Genomic DNA, 21,908 nt, shown 5'->3' on the forward strand with positions numbered 1-21,908 from the left:
AAGCATGGACCCAATTATTCTATGTTTGTTTCTACATTCTATGCTACAAAATGTGTCCTAGGTTCCACCTATGCAAAGCTTTCTCTAGATGAAGTTGCAATGAAACTCACTAGGGAGAAAGATAAATCAGTTCTAATTGCCTCACTTGTAAATCAATGCACAAAAGAATAAGGGTCTAGCAAACAAGTTAGAACAAAAGAACCAAAGAGAGAAGAAGAAAGATTAGAAACTTGATGCTTCAAAAGTGGATAATTAAGCCTCTTCATCAAAAGGTGATCAACCTAAGAAGAAGGTCAAGTGTTCCTAATGTAAGAGGTTTGGTGATGATGAGCACAAGTGTTTAAAAAACAAAATTTATCACGCATCACATCTTCTTGAAAAGAATAATATTAAGGTCCTTGTGACTTAGTCAAATAGGGTTCATTAGAAGGATCTTCTAAGGACATAGAGAGAAGTAAGGGGAAAGGAATGGGAAAGGCCCTAGTTGCTATTGTTTCACAACCAAATTCTTGGATCATTGACTTGGGTTCTTCACACCATGTGGCTTATCAAAGGATAATTTTACCTATTTGGAGCCATGTATAATGCCTACCAAACTAATGGGTGATGGCACTCCTATTGAAGTGCATGGGAGAGAGTTTGTTGACATGGGTGAAGGAACATTTGAAGATTTTTTTTGTGTTCCATCTTTTCCAATTAATTTCCTATTTCTTTATCAAATCACCCACATTAGATTTGGTGAGCAAGTTGAGTTCAATCTAGATATAGTGGTAATCAATGGAATATACAATGGTGTAGGAAAATTAAATCATCAAACCATACTATAGCAATTTTCTCATTTTGTTCTTGACTCTCTTTTGACAACATTTCTCACTCATGCACATGGGGTGAGTTTGTTTGTTGCTCAATGGTTTGGTCACTTGAACTATTGTTACTTGCAATAGCTCAGTTAACAGGACATAGTTTTAGGGTTGCCTTCTATTTGGTTTTTTGAAGTTTACTAGGGATGCAACCTTGGTAAGCATCCCGAGGATAAACATGATAAAGGAAAAGCATGGAGGGATACACAACTATTGAAGTTGGTGCATAGTGACTTGGTAGGATCATTTACACAACCATATTTAAGCTATCCTAGATATGTCCTAACATTTATTGATGACTTTTCCAAATACACTTGGGCTTACTTTCTCAGATATAAGTCTGAGGTCTTTGAGTATTTTCAGGACTTCAAAGCTTTTGTAGATTAACAATCAAGGAAGTTCATCAAGCTTACTTAATAATAATGGGGATGAATATGTTAACAATGAGTTAGAATAATTTTGTGTTTTTTAAGGTAGCAAAATGCAGCACATAGGTATTTTCCTTTCATTATACAAGTGAAATGGTGCTTCACATTGCTGCGGCTCATCCCGCCCATGGGGAAAATTCAAATTTTACAGATGGCACTTCTCAGCCCTCGGCCTTTGTCATTCTCGAGGAGGATTTTGGTGGCATGGGCTCTTCTTTTTGTGAGTTATTAACACATTGTCCCATCACAAATAGGGACCCCCACTTTTTCGCTTTCTAGGTTAGTCATGTTATCTTAGTTTTTAGTTGTTGTCGAGTCTTTTCTATTAAATTTTTGTTTGTAGTTACTCAGGAGGTGATCATATCTCCCTCTTAAGAATGAAGTAAGGTTCAACACTCCCTTTGCCCAGCCAAGACATAATCACTTCCAATTCTCCCAACACTACCTATGGTTACCCAAACCTTATCTCTCCCATTTCCATTTCTTATCATTTCCATCACCATTTCACCATTCCATTTTCTTCCATTTCTACCTCCCCTACCACTCTTCGCTTCTATTTACCATATCCTCTACCCACCTACCTTTCTATACTCCATCTACCCTTCCTTCCACCCATCCCCATATCTTAACCTAATTCACCTATATAACCTACCTTACATTTCCTAACTTCCATCCCACATCCTTAACCTACCCCTACCCCTACCACTCCCTTTACCTTTACCTCCATCACCCCTTCCATCTCATTCACCTCCCTACCTTCACCTATACCCTCACCTACTTAACCCTCTTCCCATCCTAGCATAATCAACCCTTACCCTTCTACTTCCCTTAGCGTACCCTTTCCCTTACCTACCACTTTACCCCTACCCCTATCCTATCCTATCCCACCTTCCTTCCCCTAGCCTAAACCCCATCCCATTATAAACTACGTCCATCTACCCATTCATTACCCCCTTATACCTCCCATAAAATTTTACTCCCCAGCCTCCCCTAACTCCATCCACTACCCCTTATACATCCTAACCCCACATATCTCCTACTTCCATCATTTATATCCCTTATGTCCCCCTTTCCTCTAATATCCCATTCCCCCTCTTTCTCCACATAGCAGCTACCCTTTACATTTCCTACCAATCCCCCCTCTTATTTATCTCCACTGTATCATATTACATGCTAGGCCCCACACACTCCAAGATGGAGAGTTAAATAATTTTTTTCCTAAGGACTCTTTGCTAGGACCCACCAACTACTAGCTGAGAATGTAAACCTGTTTTTGTTTTTGCATTGGATGGGCCCCACCAAAATTTTTAAATGAAAGAAAAGTTTATTTTTTTAGGGAATTTTAAAGGGAGAATATCCACCTCACTCTACCTCTTCATCTCTTCCACCTTATCCCCTCTATGGCACTTCTTTACCACATCACCTCATTTTCTTTTCCACAATATCCTCTTTAATGTTACTCCTTTCCACTCCCTTTTCACACCCGTGGCATATTTTGGCTCCACTAAAAATTTAGGATGAAGAGTATAAATCAAATCCCTTCAAATTTGATTAAAACTTCTAGGTTTGTACCTATTCAAATAGATTCACCTTGAAGGAAGATTTTAATCTCTGATTGGCTCCAAAGGAAGAAGATTTTCAAGCATAAATGAGGTGAACTATAAAGGATGAGCTTTGTAAGAGGAGATTCAAAATAGGTTGGTTCCTCATCACTGAGAATTTAATTAGAACTTTGGGGAAGTGATTAGACCTCATTCACCCTTGGTTTAAATGCAATTCCCAGTAGATTAATTTCTCTGAGTTTAGACCACAATTAGACCTAAGTATTATCTTATACTTAGAAATGTGATTAATGTGCATGATGTTAGATTTAAGTTGTGTGTTTTTGTAGGTATGGTTGTAAATAAATGAAGAATGAAGTACAAGGAATATAAGATGATGAAAAACCAAGAATGGGTACTCCCCAATGTAAGAGAAAAGAACTATGCATCACTGCATGAAGAATGCATTTAGATAGAATTAATCCTACAAACGTAGATAGACAGAGGTGGAAAATCCTAAAGTCAAAGGTTGTGAAAATCAGGTCTAATTCAATTGTGCAAGTAAGAGAAGAAAGCACCACTTGACAATGTGAGAGAATTAGCACTCAAAAATTTGTGTTTTGTTCAAATCTGACCCTTAAGACCTGATCTGTTTGATGAGTGAAGGAAAGTAAGATTGATTGATCAAACATCTGCTACAAATAAAGCTCCAATGACCAATTCAGGAGTAAGGATTTTTGTTCATACAAAGATGAGAAATGCTTTCACCAAACAACTTTAGTACAAAGAAACCTAATTTGGCTAATCAAGTGTGCAAGTTGCGGAGGTCTCCCAAATTGATCTATTCACTCATGTTTTCTAAGCTTCTTAAATTAGTCGATCATGTTTTCGTTTGCAATGCTATAAAATTTAGGAATAAGTTCATGCACAAGGCAAGTAGAGCGACTTCAAGATTAGAGCATGAAGAGAGAACTTCAAGATTCAATCCATATGTGACTTTAGGAAATAAAATATATCAGTGAAGTTCCAAGAATCCAGGTATAGGAGCAAGCTTCACAAACTGAAGTAGATGAGAGAAATTCATAAATTGAGCTATATGAGCAAAATCATGGTAGAAGAGTGAAGGGGATCTGAAAGCATTCAATTTGAAACAAACTTCACAAATCACCCCACGTGAGAAACTTCATGAGTTAGGAATTTGGAGCGAATTTCATACTTCATGAGTGGAGCAAGTGGAGTGAAATTCATGACTTGCCTCCTTGGAGTGAATTTCATCAATGAACATACACAAACAAGCCTACATGACTGAAGTTGAATGAGAAACGAAGGATGATCGCCTTGAATAAATTCAATTCGAAATGAACTTCATGAGTTGAGCTTTTGGAGAGAAATTTTCTAACTTCATGAGTTCACATCTTGGAGTGAAATTTATACTTCATGAGTTGTCACCTTGGAGCAGATTTTACAACTTCATGAGTTCCTAGTTTGGAGCAAAATTTACAGCTTCATGAGCTGCCAGATTGGAGCAAATTTTACAGCTTCATGAGTTGTCACCTTGGAGCGAACTTCAAGAGTTGAGGATTTGGAGAAAATTTCTACAAAGGTGAAATTCATAACCTATAAGATTCAAGCATAAGCAAAGTGATTGAAACAAGTTTCGTGTGCACACCATCTAGAGCAATCTTTATCTTCAAACCTATACAAGAAAATCTCAACTTCATGAATTAGCATGCATCGGTGAATTTCATATTAAATTTCACAATCTCAATATGCAAGAGTGAACTTCATGATTTGAACTACACGAGCAAACTTCATGATTTGAACTACACGAGAAAACTTCACAATTTGAAGGGTATGAACGAAGTTAAAGAAAATGAAGAAGAGTAGGACAAGGAAAATGTCATGAACATCAAGGGTGGAGTAAAATTCAAGAGCTCCTCTCTAAGAGTGAAAGGAAACTTCAAGTGTCCCTCCAGGAAGGAGAATTATCTTTATATTCTCTTGTTAAACCTATATATCATGTATTTGATACTTGTGTGTTTGTTTTGTAGGAGATGGAGGAAGAAATAAGGAGATTGCACAAGAAGAATTAACTTGCATAGAGATATGATCTACAAAATCAATGACATGAAGGGAGTCACAAGAGAAGGAATTTTAAAGGAGAGAGACAATGGTGACATCAGAAGTTCATCAATACTTGAAAACTATGATTTATACCTTGCACTTTCATGATCAAGGAATTAGAGAAGATAGTTTCAGAAGAATTAATCAAAGTTAGAAGATCATCATCATCATCATTGTTGAAGCTGGATAATGTTGAGTATCAAGAGATATCTCTCAACATGCCTTCATGATGATGAATCAAATCAAGTCTACAAAGTGCAAGTTGGAGGTTCACATCAACATGTCTTGATTCAATGTACCTGACTCAATAGTGATGGCACAAACTCTAAGGCACCTACCCTTGTTATCTATTGGTCATGATAAAGCGTTGCAATTATTTCATTAGCCAAACTGAGTTTGTTATAACAAACCCTAATTAGGGTGATTCATTGTAAAATCTTGGCCATTGATGGAGATTCAATCTTGAACATTCATTTGTAAATGAACTCTCTATAAAAAGCTCAGACTCTTCATTTGTAAAGGTTAATAGTTGGAGAATAGTTAATAGTGAGTAGAATGGTGAATAGAATAGCAATTAGGATAGAAGTTAGAGTAGGAGAAGGCAAAGATTGTTTCGAAACCTTGTTGTAAAGAACAATTGATTTCATTGAAGTTATGGTGAATTTAATTTATTTCATTAACAACCTGCATGGTCTTTGCTTCTCAATTTGCTTTCATTTTGATTAAATTGAGTGGAAGAATTTGTTAAATGTATTCTTGTGGAATCCATTTTGTCCATACCACTAGCCTCTTACTAATTGTAAGTGTGCCTTGCGTGACCAACTGGAATGATATGAGCTTAACTTCAAATCATTCTACACCCATTGCTTATGCATTAACTTGAATGGTGATCAATGTTTGATGGTATTGATTCGAACATCTTTGAAACGTCCTTAGAAGATTGCACTAAGCTTGTGTCAAATTGTTCAAATTGACGGTGGGACCTCGCTTAGTAGGATTTCACCTAGTCATTCATCTATATTCTTACATTTTAGGTCATAGAATAGACTCTCACTCCTTTCCTTTTGCCATTTTATCAAACTCAAGTAAGCTTAGGATAAAAAAAGAATCACCATATTGAAATATCAAATGATCAAGTCCCAACAAATCAAGCATTCAGTCGTTCTAATGTAATTCCCCTTGTGATTCCAGCATAATCACATCAAACCAACAAATCTTATCCACACGTAGTGACCCTACATTCATGAACCTTGGAGTCTTCTCAAGTGATTCTTAAGCTAATCTTTAGCATTTGAGAGATTTTGTTCAAGAGAGGATAAGATACTTTTGGGTATTTTATTTTGTGTTCGCATGTGCATAAAAACCACATCAACACTTCCCTGGGGGGTGATGTGGATGTTTCATCCCGCCCCTATGCCTCTATGACTAGTTTTTTGTTGGGTTCTCATAAGTTGTTGAATGCAACTACGTCTATTGGGCAGAGCCAGATTGGTGAGGCCCTAATGCCAGGGCTAGGGAGACAGTTGTATGGTGGGTTTGTTCCTATAGCTAATGCCATCTCTATTAATCTGAAGACAAAGACAATAGAGGAAATAGATCATAATGCTTTTTTTCTCTCATTACATGGTGTGATCTATCGATTTAGGGGTTTTTGGCCTTCCATCCCTTAGCTACACACCCGGATCTCTAAGCAATGGGAGCCTCTTATTACAGATAAAGTTCATATTTTCCCCATGGCTAAGGGGTTTTTTCTTTCCAAGTTGGATAATGCTCAGGATAGAAACAAAATCTTACGTGATCATTTTTTTAGCTGGGAGGATAGATTGTTGTTAAGCCTTGGAACTTTTATTTAAACCCTTCTTCTGAAATGTTTAATAAGATCCTGATTTGGGTTCAGCTTCCTAATCTCCCCCTTCATTTATGGGTTGATTCTCTTTTAGAGGAAGTGGGTGATGCCCTTGGAGATTTTTTGATGGTGGATGATGAATCCTCTGATATTTTTCACTCCACCATTTCTCGCATATTGGTTGATATGGATGTTTCAAAAGGATTGCTTGTTGAGATTTTACTCAAATCTTCTAATGGTTTTTGGGTTCAATCTTTGGACTATGAAGGGACTCCCTTCCATTGTAGAAGATGTTTTCAAACAGGTCATGTGGCTACACAATGTGGATTTGAGAAAAAGGAAATGACGACTACATGGTGGAAAGGTGCTTCTCAGCAACATTATATAGTTGAGAAGGAATCTGATTAGCATAGGATTTTTCTGAGGTGGTTGTGATGGAGACACATGATCTAGGGGCATCCTCTTTGGATGTCACAAATGGTGGGGCTGGTGAAAGTGTGCAAGACTCTCCTGTTGAAATCCCTAAAGTGAGAGAGAATGGGCCTCATGTTGCTAATTCTAGTGGCTTTTCTGTTAAGGCTATGCCTGAAGGGAGGAATACATATGAAATCATTGAGATAGTGGTTGCAGACATTCATTCTCAAAATAATGGTACATTAGTTTGGCATGACAAGGTACTGCAAGTGGAAGAGGGCTGGATTTTTGTCAAGGGAAAGAAAGAAAGGTTCTCTAAGCCTTCTTTTAACATGACTCTTTGTTCCCATAAGAGCATCTCTAAATGTAAATCTTGATGGTTCTTGGTTGGGGGTCGGTTTTAGGCTAGCTGCAAGCTATTCTTTCTATAACTTTTTTACCCATGGTTGTATGTGCTTTCATGTTCCTGTGTGTTGTGACCTAATCACACATCACCCCATCCCAGATAGGGACCCCCCTACCTTTTAGGCCCTTTTTTTCTCATTTGGTCTTGGTTTTTTGTGGGTTTTGGTGGCAGTCTTTTTAGTCTCTCCATGTTGCGGTTGTTTGGGGTTCAATTCGATTAAGTATGCTCTTCGTTTGAGCAAATTAGATGAAGTCTAGAACCTGTTTTGTCAATTTTAGGGTTTTTGCCTTTAATAATAGATTTTAGGGGTTTATGTTAAGGTTTTGAAGAAACTAAACATACACTTGGAATCAAGACCCTTCAAGGAACCTCCCGGTAAATTTTAAGCCAAAATGGAGTAACTCTCTATTTTTAGAAAGTTCCTATTTTTTAGGGATTTTACTGAGTCCCGAAATGTCATCATTTTGCCAAAAATCACACTTACTATTTTTAGTAATTTCTATTTATAGTAAGTCATTCTTGTTTCTTGTCTAGGGATCTAATAGGGAGAGTCAGAAAGTGGTTAAGCGCTAGAAGCCCATTCCTAAAGTGGAAAGCCCAAGAAATTTGTCTATCTGGGAAATTACCCCAAGTTCTTATATGGTGGCCCAATCTGGAAGAGGCACAAAATCATCCAAGTCTGGAAAACGATGTAAAAATCTGGCAGCAAAGAAGGAAGAAATGTCAAAATTCCTCTTTCAATGAAGAATTGCACCTAGAAAGGATGGAGGGTGCTAAATTGAACATTCCATGGAGAGTTAAAAAAACATTGAATTCCATGATATATGTAAAAATCCACCCTACTCCTCAAATGGACACCAAAATGGTATACTCTTGGAAAATGGACAAAATTGTGAATTTTTTGCCTTTAGTGAAATTCCACCCAAGGCATGGTGAAGGCACCAAAACAAGGAAGTGATGGAAGATTCCAAACAAACTGTGAATTCCTCCTTTAGGAAAATTCAACCCTAGGGAGTATAGGGACGCCGAAGAGAAGGTAGCATGGAAAATTTCAAGATGGTTGAATTCCTCTACACATGGAAATAGTGCCCTAGACTAATCGAAAGTGCCAAATCGAGGGGTGCTTGGAGGGAACAAAAAATGTGAAATTTCATGACTTTAGTGAAATAGCGCCCAAGATGAATGGAAGGTGCCAAATTGAGGGGTGCTTGGAGGGAAGAAAAAATGTGAAATTCCATGACTTCAGTGAAATAGCGCCAAGATGAATGGAAGGCACCAAAATGAGATGTGCAAGGAGAATTGAAAAATTTGTGAATTCATTACCTTAGATAAAATAGCACCTAAGGCATGATGAAGGTGCCAGCCCTAGGTAGTCATGGAAAGTGTGAAAAGCATGAATTTTCCTTCCCAAGTGGAATCCACGCCCATGCACAAAGATGTGCTCCTAAATGATTAAGGCGTGGAAAATGATCAAAATTCCAAGACATAGTGAATTCCATGCTTAAGCTTGAAAATTGAAAAATTTTCTAAGGCATGAAAGTCAAAGGGTCAAGGAGGAATCAAAAGTAAAAATCCCCTTGCGAAATTTTTTGAATTTTCTATTTTTAGACACCAAATCTTATCAAAATTTGGAAAATTTTATAGATTCAGATTTGTGAGGAATTTCTCTATCCAATAAGCCTAGCTCCTAAATTTTAGGAGCATCCCTAAAAAATAGAGGATGTTGAAGAATTGTGAAAATTCCTTCAGAAGCAGAAGAGGACAAGTCAGAATGAAAATCAAGCAAATCTTAAAGAATCTTTCAACTTCCCTCTAAAATTTGAAAGAATGGATGTTGATGAGTTGGCGAAGGGAATCTTCCAAGTATGACACATCACTTAGTGCATTAAGTGAAACTTCTAAATTTCAACTCACTCACAAGGGAAGTTTCTTTTGCATGGCATAGTGATTAGGGAAGCATGACGCATCATAAACTCAATTGCTATTTTGATGCCTCCTAACTTAGCAGTATGAATTGGGGGATTCTATACAAACATGGAGAAGCATTTCATTTCTCATGTGCAAGATTCAAGAAAGAAGAATTGGAGAAGTGAAGAGAAGTCATACTTAGTCTTTGTTTTCATCATTTCCAAGGTGCTTTTCAGGATGGTGGAATCAAGAAAGGAAGCTACCCTCTCCAGACAGGTATTGATCAAGGAAAAGATGAGAGGTTTCCTTCCTCATTCCCAGATGAATTCCAGATAGGAGGAAATCAATGATACAAATTTGGGAACATTCAATCTGGCTACATTCAAGATCAAAATGTTCAAGACAATAGGGCATAGTCCATCACCAACAACTGTCAAAATTGTCAAGAGAGGAATTGTTGGGGCAGCTGGTTTTCCTCCTACTATTCAGTGGCCAAATTTGATTCTAGAGTGTGCAGAGAATTATAATCTGGAGTGAAAGATAATTTCAATGTCAGATGGCAGGCTGCTAGTGACATTGACTCCAGAGTCAATTGGTGAGGCTTTTGGAATTCCTTCACACTATTCCATGACATACAAGACCAATAGAAGAGCTAAAGAAGTATATGAAGCAGGTCCTGCCAGGTGTGTTGTCTTGATTAATAAACAGTGGTATCTGAAGCCTAGGATGCATGCCTCCAAGATGCCAAAGACTCTAACTATCTTTGAGTTCAAGCAGGATTATGTGGACCAGATAAAGATGTTGAGCAGAGTAATGGGGTGTTCACATTTTGTGAACTTTGAAGCATGGATGTTCTTCTACATAGGTGAGATCATGAATGCAAATGGGCTAGTTGACTGGGCCAGATTGATTCGTCATTACTTGCATGAATAGCTGAAAAACTTCAAAGAAAGAAAGTCTTAGTCCTTCTTCATGAGCTCCTACCTAATCTATATGCTTGCGCGAAGGGGAGGATTTGATGGTCTGCCAAAAAGTGCAATCATGGGTTGTGGACCAACATATCTGAAAGTGCATGAGTGTTATCTTTAGTTGCATCTTCACAATGTTAGTTCTTACAGGTTGGCGAATGACACCTTCACTATGTACTTGACATGGCTTATGCAGAAGAAGTTGCACATAAGGGTGTCGCCGCAAGAAAATGTCTTGGTCTAGAAGTATGGAGCCACATTCTTACAATTTCCTAAATTCACCGACATTAGGATGTAAGGATTTTCATTCCAGTCATACAAGTTGCCAAGGTATCCATCAGACAAGATCATAATGCTGGACCTCATGAGGCTGTTAACGACTTATGATCAATTACAGAAGAAGAAGAAGCAATCAGTTGAATTCCTAGTTGTCCTAGGTGACTTCATGGAAATATGCCCAGGCTTGGAGGATGTTGAGAGTGCAGCAGGAGAGTTGGCATTCTATCGCCTACCATTTTATACATCCAGGGCCCAATATGATCCTTACCGCCAAATCAAGAAGGTTGCTGGCATGAATTTCATACACAAAATTCACCTAGAAGATTATTGGGCAGGTGTCGAGGATGACCTTGAAGTCTGGAAGAAAATGCATTCTAGATTTCCCCTTGACACCATCAGGATAAATGAAATTTACTGTAATGCCCTGCCAGGAAACCCTAAAGGGTTTAAGTTAAAAACACTCAAATGGAGTGTAAATATTTTTTTTTATTATAATAATTAAGAGTGTTAATAATAAGTCTCAACATTAAGATAATTTGGAGTTATCTAAAGCTTAGATAACACAGTGGAAGACTAAACAAACCTAAGGAGTTTCCCAACGCGATTACGTAACCTTACACCTAACTCAACTCGCGACAATTGATCCAAATAAGCTGGATATCTTAATTACGAGTTAATGCTTAAGACATGGATATGTTATGTTCGATGAATAGACATTTTAGAATTTAGGAAGTGTTTATCTATTTTGATTGGAGAGGAGGCTAACATGAGGATATTTACTCAATGCAATTTAAAACATAATTAGCTTAAGAGTTCACCCATTAAGGTTTAAGTAGGGTTAACTTGACGAGTCCATCCATTTTAGATACAATGCGACTAGTATAATGAAGTTCATTCATTTAGGTTTTAAAGTAACCAACCACAATGAGATCATCCCTTATAGTTAAAAGTATGGCTAATAAGATGAAATTCATTCATGAAGAATTAAGTTGTAAATAATAAAACAAGGTTCCTTCATTTGGTTTTAAACATAACCAACTAATAAGTAGTAGATCATTTATAGAGGATAAAATGTAAATAGCCAAAGAGTTCTTTCATTGAAGTTAAGATAATATTAAGAGATGGAGCTCAATTCATTAAGGTGAAAATGTACTATAGCCACATGAGTTCATCTCTTTAATTAAAATATAGTTTGCAAGATGATATTCATTTTTTTTCAGGATTAAAAATATAAGTACATGGTGACGATCATCCATTAGGATTAAAATATAAATAACTTAATGAGTTCACTCTTTTTAGTTTAAAATAAAGTCAATATGAAGAAATACATTTACTATGGGTAAGATATAAACAACTAAATGAGTTTTTCCATTTTAGTTCAATTATAGCTATCATGAAGAAGTTCATTTATTAAGGTTATAATATGGATAGCCAATTTGAGTTCATCCAATTATAAAACTAATCTAGTGAGGATTATTTGTTTAGAATAAAATGTAAACAACTAAATAATTTTTTCCAATTTAGGGAAATATAACTAACAAGACGATGTTCTTTTACTAAGATAAAAAGGTAAATACCCAAATGAGGTTCTTCCATTAGAATTCAATTTAGATATTGTGACAGTTACTCCAATATTTGTTATACATTTGTTACGTTCAAATTACAAACTTTATAACAAGTTAATCCAACATTTGTAACCTAGTGAGATTCTTTCCATGCTTACTTCTTCTCATTAACATTAACAAAATACTTTCTGTAATCATACCTACAAACTTTTATGACCCTAATTACTACTTTTATCAAGATGACTATATTCATGCATTCAAGAAATAACTTCATTAAATTCCCATTATACACTTACAAAATGCAACCATACATGCTAGCTCTAAGTATAAAACATGAGAGGCAAAAGCATCGCATAACACGGATATGATCTCGAAGTTCACCCCTAGAGGGCTACATCTCTGAGTCTGCTCAACTACAAGACCCTTCTGGCAATTATTTAAGCTAAGATTACATAAGTTTCATGTCATTTACATCATTGCCATATAGGTGAATACACCCACTATACAACAACCACCCCGGTTGATAATTACATAATGATCCCTTTTGGAGTGGATCCTACTGAATACATCAAAAGCAAATACAGACTTGACCGACTATGACCAGGCACAAGCAATCCAGACGACAGGGACCCAACCAACCTATCAAGGGCATGCTAATATTATAGACATAGCGATAACAAAAATGTTAAACCATGCACAAGCATTAACAGGTAAATGTAGTCTTTTCTCATGTTGATTTAAGCATCTAACAAGTTATTTAATCCTTAGATATGCATCAACGGCAAGTTGGTTTTACAACAATACTCTAGCCTCTTTTCTAACAACACCAACGTTATCCTTTACTATAAGGAACAAACTACATTAAAGTAAATAAGGAAATGGGAAAATCATCTCCCAGCTAATTTAAGATTCCCTTGCATACATTCTAAAAATGAATACTTTTACACCATTCGACTTATTCATTAGCACCTATATATGAGTCCCAACATTCACTAGCTTAAATAAATAAATGAATAATAAAATAAAATACAACCTTCAACAATTGTTAAAACGATGGAAATCATTACTTTATTAAGTCCAATGATTAATATATAATTAATAATATATATATTTACCCCTTTTTTTTTTAATATTTCCTTGCTAGAAATATAAATTTCAACCCAACTTTAATAATAATAAATATATTACTTATAATATAATTTCATTATTATATAACCCCTTTTTTTATTAAAAAACATACAAAGAAGGCACCATATTTAAATTTTAAATACATATAAAATAATAATAATAATAATAAAAACTAACAAATAGAGGGCGGCCCAAAACCCTAGGCGATGAAACCCTAGGGCAGGTCGTGCCCTAACCGAAGAGTCTACAGCCTCCACGGAGGATGCAGGCCCCTTGGCCTCCACCTATAGTGGAGCCGAGGTTACTGCGGCCGCCGTGGGGTCGCAAGCCCTTCAGCCCCCACATAGTGGAGCCAGGGGTTGTTGCGGCCTCCACAGGAGTCGCAATCCCCTCTGGCCCCCCATTGTGTGGAATCCGAGAGGAGCTGCAGTGGCGTCGTGGGGAGGGGCGGGTTGAGCTTCGGCTGCTCCCCCCCGGAACCCCCAAATAATATGTTTTTTTTTTTTGTTTGTTTATATCTATTTTTTTTTAAGGATTCACAGTTTAGGTTTAAGCTCAAATTTTATTTTTTTTGAATAAGGATAATGAAAACCCAAAAATTGAAATTCCCCCCATTTCTTTCTTTTATCACAGACCCATTTATTTTCCAGATTTTACCAAAACCCTCATTATGGGAAAATATCTTCTCAGCAAGTTTAAAATACCAAATCCATTAAGAAAATTTTGATCCAAGAACAACCCATATTTTTAAAACTGAATCCTACGTTTAAACAACAATCATGGGGTTTTTTTGGAGCAAGAAATCTTCAAGAACAAAATTTCAGAGAGATACCCAAAATTCAAAAAGGAAACAAGAGGTGCATTTGAATCCTACCTCTATCGCATTTCTGGAAGAGTTTGAAGATGAGCCCCCAAATCTATAGTTGTAGAAATCCATCTTTTTCCCCAAATCTCCATCGCCAATCTTTTTGCTTTCTTTTTCAAAAATTCAACCCCCAAAAATATTTTTCAACCTAGGTTAAATGGGAACCAATTTTGATCTAATTTCTAATTTTGAAATTTAAGCCCTTTTAAAATAAAAGAAATAATAATTCTTTTCAACTATTAAATTATTTTAACTTGATTTTCTAATTAATATACTTCTTTCATATTTAATCTTAATTTTAATTTCTCAATATTAATTAAGCCAACATTTATATTTCAAACTATTGGCAAGGGTAAAGTATTTAAATTAAATTAATTTCCAAAATCAATCTTTTACACTATATCAAACTTTACAATTTAAAAATGATTTTCTTTAAATAATAAAATTTACCCTTTCATTTCCAAAATGCAAAAGTGGTTAAATTAATTATATTTCAAATAACTTTAAATATTTCCCTTTTTTTTTTAAAAAACACATAACTAATTAAATTCATAATTTAAAACTAACCATTAAATTAAATTCGCTACAACATAAATAACGCGCTCTTTTTGATAAATGACTAACCTTATGAAAGTAACCTATCTATTTTAATTTCTCAACTAATAATGCGTAAATGAACACATTAATTCAAATTAAATACTTAAGCTTGCTACAAATATAATTAAGGCAATCTCTTAAATTAACGATTAATCATATAAAAGAAAACTATCTATTTTTAAATTTCTCAATTACTAATGCGTACATCCACACATTAAATTGAATTAAATACTTAGGATAAAATACTCCATTTTCCACACGCAAGGCACACAAACCAAGAAAGTCCACCAATCACATGACACGCAACCCAAACGACAAAGGAACCCTATGAACCACACACGATGCTCACCCGATCATGGCTAAGGCAAGATGAGAGTTTTATGACCACCTAATCCAAATTCTAAGGATGAAGGAGGTATACTCAACCCTGTGAATCCCAATGGAGATGAACCTCACACCTAGGCGGTATAGTACCTGCAATCTCCTGCAACCATGAGTCACGCAAGCATACATATATATACATATTCTATGAAGGTGTTAGCTCGATATTTATAACAAGAATTAGGAAACAATTACATTTACACAAGAATCGATGCAAAAGCACAATAATAGGTATGCACAATTATTTATATTATCTAATCTACGACATTGCATCATGGTAAATCAACCATTCAAGAATGCCACATAGGAAGTCAACCAAGGTCAAATAGATTTTACAAGGCCAACTAGGGTAGGGGCATTACATTTACCAGGTGCCGGATCAGGTGAAGGAAGATTCAGATTTGGTGCAACCTGAATTTGAGAAAGTAAAAGATCAGCCCATTCAGCTGCCCGATTGGTTAGAGCCCAAAATTGATGATTTGAATGTGTTGGCCAGACCAGTGCTAAAATTCACTAGGCACTAGGTTGACCGACAGATAAGGAAGTTGGCAAAAGGAAATATTCATTTGACATATCAGCTAATGGGAAGTCTAGATTCCCATAGTGAAGCAACCGAAGGTTCTGCATTGTCCGAGGTGGGAGGAGAAGTCTGGATTGATAAAGGGAAAAATGCCTCAAAGAGACCAAGGATCGCAAGGAAGAAAGATATTCAGTAAGAAGTTCCAAAGGAGGTTCAACAAGAAGTCTGACAGGAAGAACCTTTTCAAAATACAGCAAGGATAGAGAGATAGCATTCATCGATGAGTTCCTCAAGAGTACAGGAAGTAGATATGTTTTCACATCCAGCAGATCCACCTCCAAAAAATACTTTGGCACCAGATATACTCAGCATTAACGCTTCGCACGGACCCAATAAGCCAAGAAGTCAAAGGCAAGAAAGTCCCCCACACTAGGAAGAGACTCATCAAGATAGCTTCATGGAAGTCATCCTTGGAGAAATGGAAGAAGAATCAGAGGAGTAGGAAAACATGGAAGTTCATAGTCACTCCATTCCCATTCTAGATTGGTTGATAGGAAGGCTGAGGAAGGAACTAGAAAAAGAAATTGATCCAGCTCGGGAATTAGAAGAGTTGTTGAAAAAGATGGATCAGCCAGTAGAAAGGAAGGCTCCTCAGAAATTCTCTAAGGTTGTAAGGGATGAGTCTGGATCTCAGACCTTGCACATTTTTGAACCTATAGTGGATAAGGACATGAACAAAACTAGGCAGGAAGATTATGTTATCAAACAAATTGATCTTGGTCATGCTTCCATGGGTCAATTAATGGGAGACTTTGAAGAATCTTCCTTAGTCATAAAGGAAAATATACTAAAATCAAAGGCGAAGTGTAAGAGGCTGAGGGAAGAAAACAGAGCCCTATGCGAGTACATTAGAAGTTTTAAAAGGCCACTCAGGGAGGCAAGTCCTTCATTCATTACTCCTTCTTCCCTTTCTAAGGAAGTTGTTGATGATGTGGAGATAATTAGAGAAATGGCACAAAATTCCAAGGAATGGATAGAAGATGTTTACATTGAAGCGGGAAAATTCATTGAAGACCTAGTTCAACTTCATTCAAAGTTCGTGGCCCTCCTAAGTAGATTGGAGACAATGGAAGGATTATGGGAAGATGTGCACGTATACCAAGACTTAACCATTCCATGGCTCAGGGCCCTGACAAATATTCCATGGCAAATTCTAATTGATGGGAAAATAATTTAGGAGAATGAAGCCTATGACTTTCCCCGATGGTTCTATGTCATTTTCTCAGGAAAGAACACCTTCAATAAGTTAGTGTAGAGTCCTTAACTTTGAAAGATTCAATCAAAGAGGTGTAGGAGGAAATCATTAGTGCAATTGAGGCATTGTTCGTAAGGAAACTCAATGATAGTGGAATAATAGTGAACTCCCTGAAATCTCAGTTGTACGAGTTCTTCTTCATAGGCTCATTCCCAAAGGAACATTTTGCAAATGTTTCTTCATTTTCTAGTATAATGAAGAAGACACAATAAATCATGATGGAATGGGAAAGCTTCTTTTCCAAGAGCGAGGAAGAAATTGCATTCATGGAGTTTGATATTGAAAATGTGCCAAGTGTCTCCATCTGAGAGCTGGAAGAAGTCATCAACAAATTCATTACATACACCATAAATAAACGAGATAATGGTCGTCCATTCTTGGATGAGAATATTTTAGTTGAATAGTGGTGGTGTATTTACTATTGGGGTATTTTTTTTGACTAAGTGGTGGTCCGGTCAATGCATGAAGAATATTCTTGCATGCAATTGCCTTATTTATGATTCTGTGATAGATTCTCCATGCATGTCATCGTCACATGAAGAATGATGAGCATTTATTTCTTGCATGCGAGTGTTTTGGGCATGTTTGATGTAGTGGGGTGCATTTAATGCACTAGTGGGTGCCATTTTGGGCTCATGGAATAATTATATCTGGGCTTTATGGGGTATTTATTTCTGATTCCCATCTTGTTTCATCTTGAGTGGGGAATCTTTTAGGGTGAAACCCTAATTAAAGGGTTTGCATGGCCTGAGGCCTATATAAAGGGGTGACCCCCCTCATTTGTAAGGGAGGAGACATTATTATTTGAGATTGTTGCATCAGGATTTTTGAAGTAGCCAACTTAATACATTGTTCAATTTTGATGGTGTATTCTTGTTCTATTTAAGCAATCTACATGGTCTTTCTTTCTTCATAGACTAGATTTGCTTACATGTTAGGAGAACTAGATTTGATAGGATTACTTATTGCAGAATCTGAGTTCATACTTTTGGTGTGCAACTGATTGTTGCATATTGTGCAAAGTTAGCTTGAGCCTTTTTGTTATGTGTGTATGCTTAGCTTCGACTAGCAGTGAAGATTGTTCAATTCGATGGTCCACATTGGTGATCTGAAAAACTTCTACACATCATTTGAAGATTGCATCGACTTTGCATAGTTGTTCTCTGCTGGTGAAGCGAAGCGTGGTTTGATTTTGCATGAGTGATCACATCTCATGTTCTTAGGATTAGATTATCTTTAGCATAGTTCTCTCTACCCTACTCTCATTTACTTTCAACATATTTCAAAAATCCAAAAAATCCAAAATTAGGGCTTCCATTGCAAATCATTCATACATAAATCCTTGAACTTGCATGAATTTATTATCCTCTTCAATTGAACATACATAAGGCCCCTTGGGTTAACAAAAAACCCATAAATCAACTAAGTCATGTCCATGCACTGGAGGAACCTTGGAATTAGTCGTTTGAACTTTTGTGCAATCTTAGAATATGGACTAATTTTGATCAAGAGGGTAAGGTGACTATTGGTAACTTTATTCTTTGTTTGACACTATAAAAAAAAACACGTCAACACTATGTTAGGAGAACTTTCTGGTTGAGGGTTTTAGATCCTTTCAAAATCTGATTGTAAAGGCTTTCAAATCCCTTCAAAACCTATTTTTGTTGTAATAAAAAATATGCAACACACGGTTTCTTACAATCCTCTCAGCAAAATGGGTTGGCAAAATCCAATAATAGGTTCTTGAAGGAGATGGAAAATTGTATGATGCACTCCAAATATTTGGAACCTCAATAATCGGTAAAGGTCATCAACTATGTGTGTTACATCCAGTACTGAGTTCCTTACAAAGTTATGAATGGTTAACACCTTTTTAAGATTGGACTAGTCATAAGGCCTGCTTGGTTGTGAAAGGATTCTCCCAAGTTCTAGGTATTGACTACTCTAAGACTTTTGCGCTAGTTGCCAAAATGAATTCTATTTGACTTTCCCTTGCTATAGCTACAATCCATCATTGGGAAGTTCATTAGATAGATGTGAAGACTAATTTTCTTTATGGTGACCTAAAATATAAAATCTATATGGAGCAACCACAAGGGGTTTGTAAAAGATCCTTCACTTGTTTGTTATCTTTTAATGAATTACATGAATAACTGAAATGTCCACCTTGAATAGCTGAATTTTTCTTGGGAAGGTGAGTTGTTGTGTTGAAACATAGGCTCTCATCCTATATTTATAGTCATTCAAGTCATAGTGCAAAGGCAAGCAAACCTTGATAGGAGTCATCAAAACATGTGAATAAGAGAAAGGTGTTAAGGAGGTCAACCATGTGTGAAGAAGAATAAAAAATTAGGAATGATGCCAAGGGAATACTTCTGGAGTCGAGAATCATCTCAAGATGGAAGAAGGTTGGAGATACCAACCTAGGACACATAAACATGGAAAAGTTGAAAAGGTGAACGTGTAAGCACAACTCATTAAAGATAGCTAAGAAGATGATACATAATAGATATGTGCAAGTTGTTGGTTTCCTACTTGCAATATAGTGTAGCAAGTTGATATTGGAAGTTGCCAAGCATTATGATCCCAAGGAAAGATGTGTGGTATCTCCTAATGGCAAAGTGTTAGCTTAACTTATAACAGAGGCTATTTTAGAGATTTGATATTCCTGTATATAATTCCATAGTGTTCATGACAAAGGAAGAGGCTTTGAAGATATATGAGGATGGACCTAATTCTTGTGCAAAAATCATCAATAACTCTTGGTTGTTGAAACCAAGAACTTGTCATTCCAGGATTCCTAAGAGACTTTGTAGATTGGATTTTAAAGAGGAATACAAAGATCTTGTCACATTGTTGAACAAAGTCATGGGATATGCCCTCAAGCTTCTAAGTTTGAGCCATGGATGTTCTACTATGTTGAAGAAATTGTATTTGGAGTGAATATGATAAATTGGGCTAAGATAATCAGTAACAATCTAGATAACCAATTGAGGAAGTTGGAGTGTTCGTGATATTTATATATGAGTTCATATATTGTCTACATGTTGGCAAGGAGCTATAGATATAAAGGGTTAACATGCAGAGGACCAGTTGGGAGCAATGAAGGACAACCAAAGTATATTAATGTTACCCTCAATTGTACCTACACAATACTGCTCATTTTCGAAGAGTGAATGATGCCTTTTCAATGTATATTATGAGAATTTTACAAGTAGGCACTCATATGAGATTGTCACAAGAGGCTAGGGATTTGGTGAAGAAGTATGGTCGGTAGTTTATTTAGTTTCCTAAGTTCACCTACATCCAATAGTAGGGATTTTCATCCTATCCCTACAATCTTTCGAGGTTCCCAACATACAAGATGATATTGTTGGAAGTTACAAGGCAAATATCCATGTATGACAAGATTCAGAAAAATAAGCACATAGTTGGGGTCACCTTCCCAATGACTCTTGGAAATTCAATTGAAGTATGTCCTTCAATTCAGGTAGCTAAGAAGTTAGAGGAGTTGCAATTCTACCCTTTTGTAGCTTACCCATCAAGAATGAATTTTGATCCTTATAATAATATAGGGAGAGAAAATGGAAGAAGATACCAACACAAAATGCATCTTGACATTTTGAGATCCAAAGGAGAATGTATTCTAGGCTACCAAGATAGATGACTAGAATTTGATACTTATTTCTTTTGTTGGATCAAGTCAAAGATGATGGAAATTATGTCCAATGTCAGTTTGAAGAAGAAAGGAGTAGACCTATTCCTCCACATAGAGAGAAATTGAAATAGTAGACCTGATGAGTTGATGAGACCAATTGTGGCATACACAAGAAAATTGATGTATTAACAGGTTGCAAAGTTGAAAGCACAAGATATCCTCCTAACATATGATCTGATGGGAGATACGGAGTCACAGTCTTCTAATAATGGAATAATGAAAATTCAAAAATAAATTAGTATTGAGCACAAATGAAGCAAGGAAGAGGGTTGAAGTCACAAGAAAAGGAAAGATATAGCTGAAACTTCACAACCTAAGAAGACAAAAAGAAAGGAAATTTCAAGTGAAGAACCAAAGAAGAAAAGGCAAAAGACAAGTATGACTCTCTCACCAACTAGTAATTCATTGTAGGAGGTTTCTATTTCCATAGACAAGAATGCGACATCTATGTCTGAGAATGAACCATCAAGGGAAAATTAATCAAACCCAAGAGTTAGAGATGGTCAAAGTATTAAACGAATCTTTGAAGTCTATTCTACAAAGAAACCAAGATGAGAATCCTTTTCAAGATGTGGAAGTTCTTCCTCATGAACAGTTAGTGGAGCTAGTAACAGTACCAATTGAAGAGGTCCTACAAGATGTGAAAATTAGTTTTCCAAATAAAGATTTCAATGCAGGAATGGTATCAAAACTTTGAGGATGCCAAGAGATTGAAGAATTCGATGAAGATGTAGAGTAGTCAATAGTTCTTGAATGGTTGAGGAATTGAATGAAAAAGAAGGCTCGCATAGTGGAGAATGATCCAACTAATAAGTGGGAGGATTTTCTAGGAAGGATTGGTAAGATTGTAGAGAAGAAGAAGGCCAATAAATGCTCGAAGAGTATAAAAGAATTTTTTGGATCTTGCACATTGCAGGTTGTAGTTCCAAAGGTTGAGAAAGCAAAAAAGGAATTCACTCCAAAAGAGTATGAAGTTTTGACAGTTGATTTGTGAACGACAACAAAGTAATAAGAGATTGAGGAATTTGATGAATCTATGAAAGCA

Source organism: Cryptomeria japonica, chromosome 4 (assembly GCF_030272615.1).
Source record: "Cryptomeria japonica chromosome 4, Sugi_1.0, whole genome shotgun sequence".
NCBI lineage: Eukaryota > Viridiplantae > Streptophyta > Pinopsida > Cupressales > Cupressaceae > Cryptomeria > Cryptomeria japonica.